Raw genomic sequence first — 10000 nt, forward strand, 5'->3', positions numbered from 1 at the left:
GAGAAACGAGAGAAAAAAATAAGGAAAGAAAAAAATAAATAAATAAATAGCCTAACTGTTTACGTTTGGTTAGGTTAGGTAAGGTCAAGCTGAACTTATGAGATCAGCTTGACGTGACAAGATACATTTAAAATTACGATTAATTGACGAGGGTGAACTGTACCGTTAATAACAGACAAAGGACGTAATAATTCAGTTTAAAAGGTCAAATTAATATCTCATAATGACAGAAGTTTGCTAATTACTCTCTCTCTCTCTCTCTCTCTCTCTCTCTCTCTCTCTCTCTCTCTCTCTCTCTCTCTCTCTCTCTCTCTCGGTGTTTACAAGAAATCAGCTGTTTTTGTTACAGGGCAAGGCAAAAAGCTTAAACGCACCATAACATTGAATTTTTTTATTATTATTATTATTTTCAGAGGTTTTGCTTGCAGATTGAATAAGAATTAGTGGAGAGAAGGATATATTGATTTGGCAATGTTAAGTGGTCGCGAGCAGTGGTTATATAAGTGAATATTACTGTGTTAAAGTGATTACAACAAATTTTGCGTTACCCTGTACAGATGACGATGTCCCTTGGAGTTTCAAATCTTGGCTGAAACTCGTATTTGCGGATTTTCTTTCAATGATAAACCGCTTGTAGATGAATCATGAGCACCATTGCCTGATGTGAGACTGGAGAAAGTATCAGGAATATTATTAATTTCAGTTGATCAAGCATTATAAAACTTCCCACTGGATCATGTAGGCTAGGCTAGGCCAGGCTACCCTAGACGTGCCTTCTCAATTTTTAAAGTAACCTGATAGATTTTCACGTTTCTTTTAATAGTGTACACAGGGGAATAACTGACGCGTCTACGCTATTAAATTCAGTGAAAAATATTCATTATTAACTTTATTACAAGTAGAAATATATACAGCCTTTCCCTTCCTTCCATCTAGCTACCCTCACGATCGCCCCGAACATCACCGCACACATTAATACACATTTCTTGATTATTATGTTTACTATGATAATTCTGAAGGCATGTATGGATATGTCAACTCTTTCTTTACGTCCACCTGGAAGGAGAATGCAAAAGCTCAACAAATAAGTGAGAAATAGCGTAAAATTCAGTAACTTTTTCTCCGCTCAGGCAACCATGGTGGGCGAAAATAAGATTCAACAATTTTTCCCTTCTCTCTCTCTCTCTCTCTCTCTCTCTCTCTCTCTCTCTCTCTCTCTCTCTCTCTCTCTCTCTCCTGGATTCCTGTAGTTGCTTTTAAAGGTTGCTGAGACGTGACGCAATATTTCCAGTCTTACAGATAATGTACCTCTGGAATCTTGAAAGCACCCTTGAAAATGCGTAAAGATTCTCCCTTAAATTTGTTGATGGAGTCTTGAAAGCACCCTGGAAAAAGAGAGAGAGAGAGAGAGAGAGAGAGAGAGAGAGAGAGAGAGGCTGTACATAAGCACCCTGGAAAATGAGAGAGAGAGAGAGAGAGAGAGAGAGAGAGAGAGAGAGAGAGAGAGAGAGACTGTACATAAACAATTATATCTTTCCACACACACACACACACACACACACACACACGTACGTTTCCCTAAGGGCATGCCATCAGTGTGACGTAATGGGCTTAACTTAACTCATCCCCAAAACTCCCACAAACTGAGTAACTTCTTCCTCTTCTTTATCATCTAGTACGTAGTTCCCCTGTGACACAAGTTAGGGAGGTGAAGAGAGAGAGAGAGGTGAGATGAAGTGAGAATATTCCTATGTATTTTCTGTCATAACATCTCATATCACCTTTTGTCTCCCTTGAACCTCTAAAAATATCAACATTTAGACAAGTTAGGGAGGTGAAGAGAGAGAGAGAGAGGTGAGATGAAGTGACATTATTCCTGTCTCTCTCGCAGCTTAAACTTTCAAAAATATTTATAATGAGAAATGTAGACAAGTTAGAGAGGTATAGAGAGATAGAGGTGAGATGAAATGAGATTATTGTTTTGTTTCTTGCCTAACACCTTTCTCTCTCTCCTTCTCTTGGCCTCTGCCTCCTCAAAAACAGCCTACGAGTATATTAATGAACTGGTGATGGTACAGGCCTATAATACCTTGTAACAACATTTCATCATAAAATCTGCCAATGCTGGTTGAATTATAATCAGTCATTCCTCATGCTAACCTTATTATTATTATTATTATTATTATTATTATTATTATTATTATCATGTGATGCAGAATATCATGGTGTTTTGGTTGCAAGACTCCACGTAAATATAGATTGAGCCATCGTATTCATGTTTTTCATTGTGTGGTGTTGTAAATATACTTTATCTGTAAATAAAAAATGTATCCTATGACATTTGTTTATTTTATTATATGTGTGTTAGGTTAGGTTAGCATAGTCTATATACAAGCTCTTGGCAGTGCATATATATCACAGACACATTGTTAGTAAATCAATTTGAAGTAGAACCAATTGTTGTGTGTGTGTTACGTTAGCCAATCACACCCTTATCTTTGAAATATTCCTTTGTATATGCTTATGTACCACAGCCAGATACACACTGATTAGGGAGGTGGACAGAATAGTGGTGAAAGACTGAATATACTGCTTGACTCTTGCATTGGGGAGGTGGACAGAATAGTGGTGAAACAGTGAATATACTGGTTGACTCTTGCATTGGGGAGGTGGACAGAATAGGAGATGAAGGAGTGAAGATATTGGTTAACTCGTTTTCTATGATTATATTGGAGTTTTCATTAATTTATGGTTTAATTGTGAGTGATAGGCTAACCCTTTCACTCTTTCAGTCTTCAGTATCATTATAAACAGTCTACTGTGTCTTTCATAACTTCTAATTAATTTTAAGGTTCGCTTATAAACTCAGTCCTCTCGTTTTCTATGCTTTTATTCGAGTTTCCGTCAATTTAAAGGTTTAATTATAAGTGATAGGCTATTTGGCGCGGGGAACCGACTCCCTCTCTCTCTCTCTCTCTTAACACCTCACAGTGCTTCAAGTGACATATTTTCATTTGTATTCGCTTATAAAGTCAATGTACCCTCGCATTTCCTGCCATATAATTAAAGTATCCGGTTGTACCCCATGGTGAGGGTCCGCTTGTTTCCACCTCCTTCACCGAGGGAGGGAGGCAGACTGCTCCAGGCGTTTTGGGATTTTTTTTTATTTATTTATTATTTTTTATTGTCTTCCTCAGTGTACCTGGGAAACACCGTGCAGTGCGGATGTGTGTGTGTCTCTTTTCATTTAAACACCAGGGAACGGGACCACAGAGGCACAGGAGGTCAATTAAGGTGAGTTTAGTAGTGACAGGTAGCAGAGGTCTGGCTTCAACCTACGACACTACCTGGAAAACACTGGAAATACCTGGAAAATACTTGATACTTAATAGCAAAAGGGGAGAAGAGAAGAGAAAATAATGCTATTTATCATGGAATAGAGGCGGACACACACACACACACACACACACACATACACACACATACGCATACATATATATATAGACACACACACACACACACACACACGCATACACACAGCTGAAATTAATCCAGAAAATAGAGAAATAACATTCATAACAAGCACAAATAATAAGGAAAGACAGATAGCCAATCTTGTTTACATCTGAGCCCCCCCAGCCCTCCCGCGGCCGCCATGATGGATTGCCAGAGTCTACCCCGGGTTCCAATATTTTTTCTATTTTCTTAACTTATATATTTAGGCTTTTTAACTAAGATTTTATGGTTTGTAAAAATATTTGGTGGTGTTTTGAGTGTTTTGCGTGCGAGTGTTAAGGGAAACATGTCGATTATGAGGTTGTTTCAGCGTAAATAAGTGTTGCTGTTTGCCGTTAAATTTTTCATACTGCCAAACATGATTTTTTATTTCAGCAGCTAGGCAAGATTTTATGGGCTCAAAAAATCGTTTATTGTCTTTTAAATATGTTATGATGCTTTTGAGTGAAATACGTGGACTTTTAGAGGGGTTTTAGACCCGTTGAACACTCAAAAAGTCGACATTTATAAATTATTTATTTATTTATTTCAGCTTCCGGTTAACTTCTGATTGTTTGTAAAAATAGTTTCGATTTTTTAAAGTGTATTGTGTTCGTGAGAAATGAGATTTGTGGACTTTGGAATGTATTTTTTTATCGCGTTTGTTCGAACACTTTTTCATATAGTTATTTAAATATAGCTTTATTATTACTGAAGCTTGGAATATTTTTATATGTCCAGAATTAATTTAAAATTATGCCCTTTCATAATATGTAAAGCATTCCGGCCTAGCTCCATTTTTGCGAGGGGTCATTTTCAAAATCATTTGCGTAACGTAAATATGGCGGACGTGACGTCATCAGCCGCCTTCATCCGGGGACCGAGACCCTGGACCTTCCCTCCTCCCAGTGCCCTTCCATTAGTATTTAGTGTTATTTCCTATATTTTCCAGCTGTTTTCATGCATAGAGAAGAATAGAAAGAGGAGGAAAGAAGGAGAAATGAAGAAGGAGGAGGAAGAAGAGGGAAGGGAAGGAGGAAGAGGAGAAGGAAAAGAAGAAATATTAAGAAAAGATTTTCACTGAATTTCCAGCGTTTTAAAGGTAAGCAAACGTAGTAGTAGTAGCAGTAGTAGTAGTAGTGGTGGTGGTGGTGGTGGTGGTGATGTGGCAGCCTTGTAATATAAGATGAAGTGTTTTGAGTTAAATAAGCAATTTTTTTCTATCCATTTTTTAATGTTTTTGGTGTTTTGGAAGCAAATTATATGTTTTTTTCGGTGTTTTTGTGTAGAAGTAAGTGTTTCTTGGGTGTTTCGAAAGGAGAATGTGTTTTTTTAAGTGTTTTTTGGCTGGAAAAGTGTGTTTTTGGGTGTTTTAAAAGGAAATTAAGTGATTTTTTGTGTTTTTTTGGGGTATAAATTAGTGTTTTTTTGGGGTGTTTTGAAAGGAAAATTGTGCTTCTGGATGTTTTTGGGGAGGAAAAATGTGTTTCTAGGTGTTTCTGGTGTGTGTGTGTGTGTGTGTGTGTGTGTGTGTGTTGCCTTGTCTTTCGTTGTACAGATGCTTATACAGTGTGTGTGTGTGTGTGTGTGTGTGTTGCCTTGTCTTTCGTTGTACAGATGCTTATACAGTGTGTGTGTGTGTGTGTGTGTGTGTGTGTGTGTGTGTGTGTTGCCTTGTCTTTCGTTGTACAGATGCTTATGCAGTGTGTGTGTGTGTGTGTGTTGCCTTGTCTTTCGTTGTACAGATGCTTATGCAGTGTGTGTGTGTGTGTGTGTGTGTGTGTGTGTGTGTGTGTGTGTGTTGCCTTGTCTTTCGTTGTACAGATGGTGATGCAGTGTGTGTGTGTGTGTGTGTGTGTGTGTGTTTGTTTGTTGCCTTGAATTTCGTTGTACAGATGGTGATGCAGTGTGTGTGTGTGTGTGTGTGTGTGTGTGTGTTGCCTTGTCTTTCGTTGTACAGATGCTTATGCAGTGTGTGTGTGTGTGTGTGTGTGTGTGTGTGTGTGTGTGTGTGTGTTGCCTTGTCTTTCGTTGTACATATGCTTATGCAGTGTGTGTGTGTGTGTGTGTTGAAAATGTTCGCAAGATGATATATAAATCTTTCATTTACAACCACAAAATGGTGAGTAATGTTGAGAAGGAAGAAGAAAGGAAGATTATGAGGAAGAAGAGGAGGAAGAAGTGGAGGAATAGGATTTAAATGAAGGAAAATAACAGGGACAAAGTTTTAAATCATATTATTCGTTATTTCTTTCTTTATTCAGTATTTCCTTATTCCTTTCTTCATTTTCGTTTACTTCCTCCTCTTATCCCTTTTCTGCCAGAGGAGGAAGAGGAAGAAAGGAGGATGAGGGTGAGGAAGACGAGGAAGAGGAAGAGGATTAAATTTATTGCATTTTTCTTAGACAGTCCTCAGGATGTCAACATTGTATAATGGTACAGTGTTGAGACAGGGACGGTCGCGTTATAATTCACTAATTGAGGTTACTTTTGATAAATAAACAACTAGTACGGAGTCTTTTAAGTATTTTACATTATCTTATACCGGAAAATATTAAGGAAAAGTGGCGTAAATAAGAAAAAAAAGGCAAAGATTAGAGATGTGGGATTTTATAACTTGTGGTATCTTAAAATACTAGTATAAGATAAACCCTATGCAAAACGAATAATATAACCTTTATTAATCATCATAACCTAGAAAACCGATAAATATATATATAAAAACCAGTGTAATTAGTAAAAAACAAAAAAACTGTCCCTGGGAAGTGAGACGGCCCACAGAGTCGCGCCAAAAACGTGGATTTACAGGCCAGGCATCTTATGTTTAACCAGGTGTACAAGGTGCTGGCTTTCAAGGGCTCCTCCACACCTACAGACACACGCACACACCACCAGATACAGGAAGGTGAGTGCCTGAGATGGTGTTGAGTTAGATATAATACTTATTTACTTGAGAAATGGTGTTGCTTTGTTGATGTCGCCACGGTTTACAGTCACTCCGGCCCCTAGTTACACCGGCCCTCAGTCACTGCGGCCCTCAACCCTAGTCACTCCGGCCTACCACCCTAGTCACTCCGGCCTACCACCCTAGTCACTCCGGCCCACTAATTATACTAAGTTATCTAGAAAGAATATATAGTAACAGGCTCTCTCTTTTATTAAATAATTACGCAGTATAGTCATACACATACACAATAACTATGTAATACTATGTAACCTTGAAAGAATATATAATAACAAAAATAACCAAACAATGCTCACCACACCCTGACCACAACATGGGAGCGCTGACTGGCTTTATCAGGCAGTCTACTGATACTAAAATATTTCTGTATACAAAAGTATGTGTCTAAAAGTAAAAAACAATTCAGGCAGTCTACTGATACTAAAATATTTATGTATACAAAAGTATGCGTCTGAGTAAAAAAAAACAAGATTATATTACAAACTAAACACTGGGTCCGCTTAGCCTGGAACATGCTTTTAATAATTGGTCAGTGGTGAGGTCATGTTGTTCATACTTGTTCCATAGTGAAAATATTCGTCCCTGTAGAGATCGGTATTTTCGTCTCTGACAACGAGCAAGTTTTGCGTCCTTGACCAGACGCACTTGGACCTGTACATTTTTGGCTTCTTTGAAAAGTAAGGGAACCAGCACATAAAAAGGAATATGGGAAGAGCCTGCACTACCATTCAAACGTCTATGATAACCTTCTACATCATTATTCGTGCGAATGCTCTGGCCAAACACTGTCCATTCACTTGGTGACCAAAACCCACTTATCCATGTTTCTCTCATGTACGTTGTTAAATCTTTAATTGGGCCAGCAGGAAGGCGTGATTCAAGGTGATCAAATGTTGATGTAATATGTTCATGTGGGAGAAAGGGAAGAGCCATTAACTGTTTTAGGTAATCTTGAGTGGGACGATGATTCAAGTATGGAACCGCCAATCCTAACGCCTGAATCTTCCTCCAGACTGCCTGATTCCAATGAAATGCACAGCCTTGCAACTTTGCAACTGGAAATAATTTCCTGACTACTGACCACAAAGCCATTTCGAAGTCCATCACGATCTTTTCCACTTTACACTCCTGAATTATTGCTAAAATAGAATTCAATACCTTTCTGTAGTCTCTCTTTCTTTTCCCTGACATAAGGATGAAAGCTAAGGGGACTTGTTTTACATTACCTTCGCTTCCCTTAACGAAGGCATGGACTCCAAATAGCTGTTGAAACGGGGCTCGTACTACACGAAATGTGGCATCTAAATACCATGTCCTTGCCTTCTTCAACAAGGCAAGTTGGTCTGCAGTGGCAAATACTAAGTGTCTTGCATCATCTAGAATAATATCTTTCTGGAGGAATTCATTCGGAATGTGATCAACTACCAATTCAAAATCCAATGAATTAGGTTCAACAGGTCTATCTTTCTGTCTTATACGGTTAACATTACGAGATAAATAGACTGGATTTACAAAAGCATTATCACTTCCTTCTGTCTGCCTCATGGCACGGTCAAGAAAAGTCGTTTTCTGTTCGAAACAAGAAAAGTCGTTTTGTGTTTCGAAAACCTCGGTACCTCAACTCCGAGGAAGGAGACAGCGTTAACGACTATTATCTATTACGCAAACTCATATAGCTAGTATGTTTTGTAGTAGCAGTATGGTAGTAGTAGTAGTAGTAGTAGTAGTAAGTTTCTACCTCCACTATCATAATCGTTATTATCATTATTAATATTATTATGGAGGAAATGAGAGAGAGAGAGAGAGAGAGAGAGAGAGAGAGAGAGAGAATGTCAGGTTGTTGTGACTTGACCCACCTTTTACCAGACCTTTCTTTTTCTTATTGGCCCATATTCATATTGTGCGTAGGAGTTGAAGAGTATTTATACTTCGTAAATAATCCGAAAAGTGATAATTAAGGCAACACCCTTCTGTCCACCAAGGGTTCAGTTAAATTATACACAAATGCTACTTTTCAAATAAAGAATTGCTGCAAAATGAAGTGGATGAGAGAGAGAGAGAGAGAGAGAGAGAGAGAGAGAGAGAGAGAGAGAGAGAGAGAGAGAGAGACTATAGGACATACGTGATAAGAGTAGGTGTTTTATTTATTGTTTATTGCATATATATGGCTTCATTCCGCCAGAGAATGGCGCTCTAGCCTCCATAGACATTACAAATGTACAATAAAAGTTGTTAAAAAGTAAACTACAACTAGGTAAATACACACACACACACACACACTCAAACAACCCAAGAATATAATTATATTGCTAACTTTACACACGTGCGTGCCGCCAGGGAGGCCGGAGTGACCTGGGTCGAACGCGGGGGAGGCCGGAGTGACCGGGGCCGGAAAAACTAGGGGCCGGAGTGACCGGGGCCGGAAAAACTAGGGGCCGGAGTGACCGGGGCCGGAAAAACTAGGGGCCGGAGTGACTTGCTACCGTCGCCACACAACGCCAGTAAGATATTTCAGACCACTTAAATTGCTTCCCTGTGCGGCCAGTGACGCCTCTCCCTAGTTAAATGTGTGTGTGTGCGTGTGTGTGTATGTGTGAGTGCGTGTGTGTGTATGTGTGAGTGCGTGTGTGTGTGTGTGTGTGTGTGTGTGTGTGTGTGTGTGTGTGTGTGTGTGTGTGTGTGTGTGTGCATAGTTACCAGATAAATGTAGTTTTAAGAGAATATTTTTATTTACACTTTAAAGAATCACTAAATTTTGTGACGCAGCCTTGGATGTGCCCCTGTGCTCCCCCCACGCTCCCCTCGCCGCCCTTGGCAGTGTGGGAACCTCGGTACACGCCAAAATAATACCATGCATTCTTCTCAGTCACCTACTAATCTTACTTGGCGGTGTGGGAACCTCGGTACAGGCCAAAGTGCCAAGTAAACACCTAACCTAACGTAAGAGAGAGAGAGAGAGAGAGAGAGAGGTCACTGGTATCATTATTTTCATTATTACACACAATTTAAGGGTTGACCTGGCCCCCCTCCCTTCACCAGGCCACCCCCTTACACTCTCTGTTCAGGTGACCTAATGTGACCTAGCCTTGACACCTGCACCTCCACGTGTCAGCTGGGCACTTGTACACTCCACAGTTCTAGGTGAAGACACTGTTGGGTCACTGTGGGTCAATGTGGGTCACTGTGGGTCACTGTTGGGTCATAGGTCACTTGTAATTCATGCATAAAAGGTGTCTTGTTTATGTTTGTGTCAGGTCGCAGTGTGGTGGCCCTGTGTGACCCTTGTACTAGAGGTCATGGTGATTGGTTGGGGTCATCAGTTTTTATGTTGTTGTTGTTGTTGTTGTTGTTGTTGTTGTTGTTGTTGTTGTTGTTGTTGTTGTTGTTTTCTTATTTTTTGATCATATTTATTTACTTATTTATTTATTTATTTATTTATTTATGTACTGTGCTTGGAATGTAATGAACCTACTACTACTACTACTACTACTACTACTACTACTACTACTACTACTACTACTACTACTACTACTACTACTA

The 10000-nt window shown here is 39.3% G+C and overlaps 1 protein-coding gene across 4 annotated transcripts in view; it reads left to right on the top strand.

The window, feature by feature from the left end:
• The first annotated feature begins 4233 nt into the window (after window positions 1–4233).
• Window positions 4234–10000, top strand: part of LOC135110669 (probable E3 ubiquitin-protein ligase HERC4) — a 12372-nt gene continuing 6605 nt past the window's right edge. The window contains exons 1-2 of one of the 4 annotated variants that reach the window (XR_010273354.1): window positions 4234–4597; window positions 5820–6400. The gene's annotated coding sequence lies outside the window, so the exon portion shown is untranslated. The remainder of the gene's footprint in view (window positions 4598–5819; window positions 6401–10000) is intronic. The other 3 variants (XM_064023275.1, XM_064023277.1, XM_064023276.1) reach the window with 3 other exon arrangements.

This window comes from Scylla paramamosain, chromosome 20, assembly GCF_035594125.1.
Source record: "Scylla paramamosain isolate STU-SP2022 chromosome 20, ASM3559412v1, whole genome shotgun sequence".
NCBI lineage: Eukaryota > Metazoa > Arthropoda > Malacostraca > Decapoda > Portunidae > Scylla > Scylla paramamosain.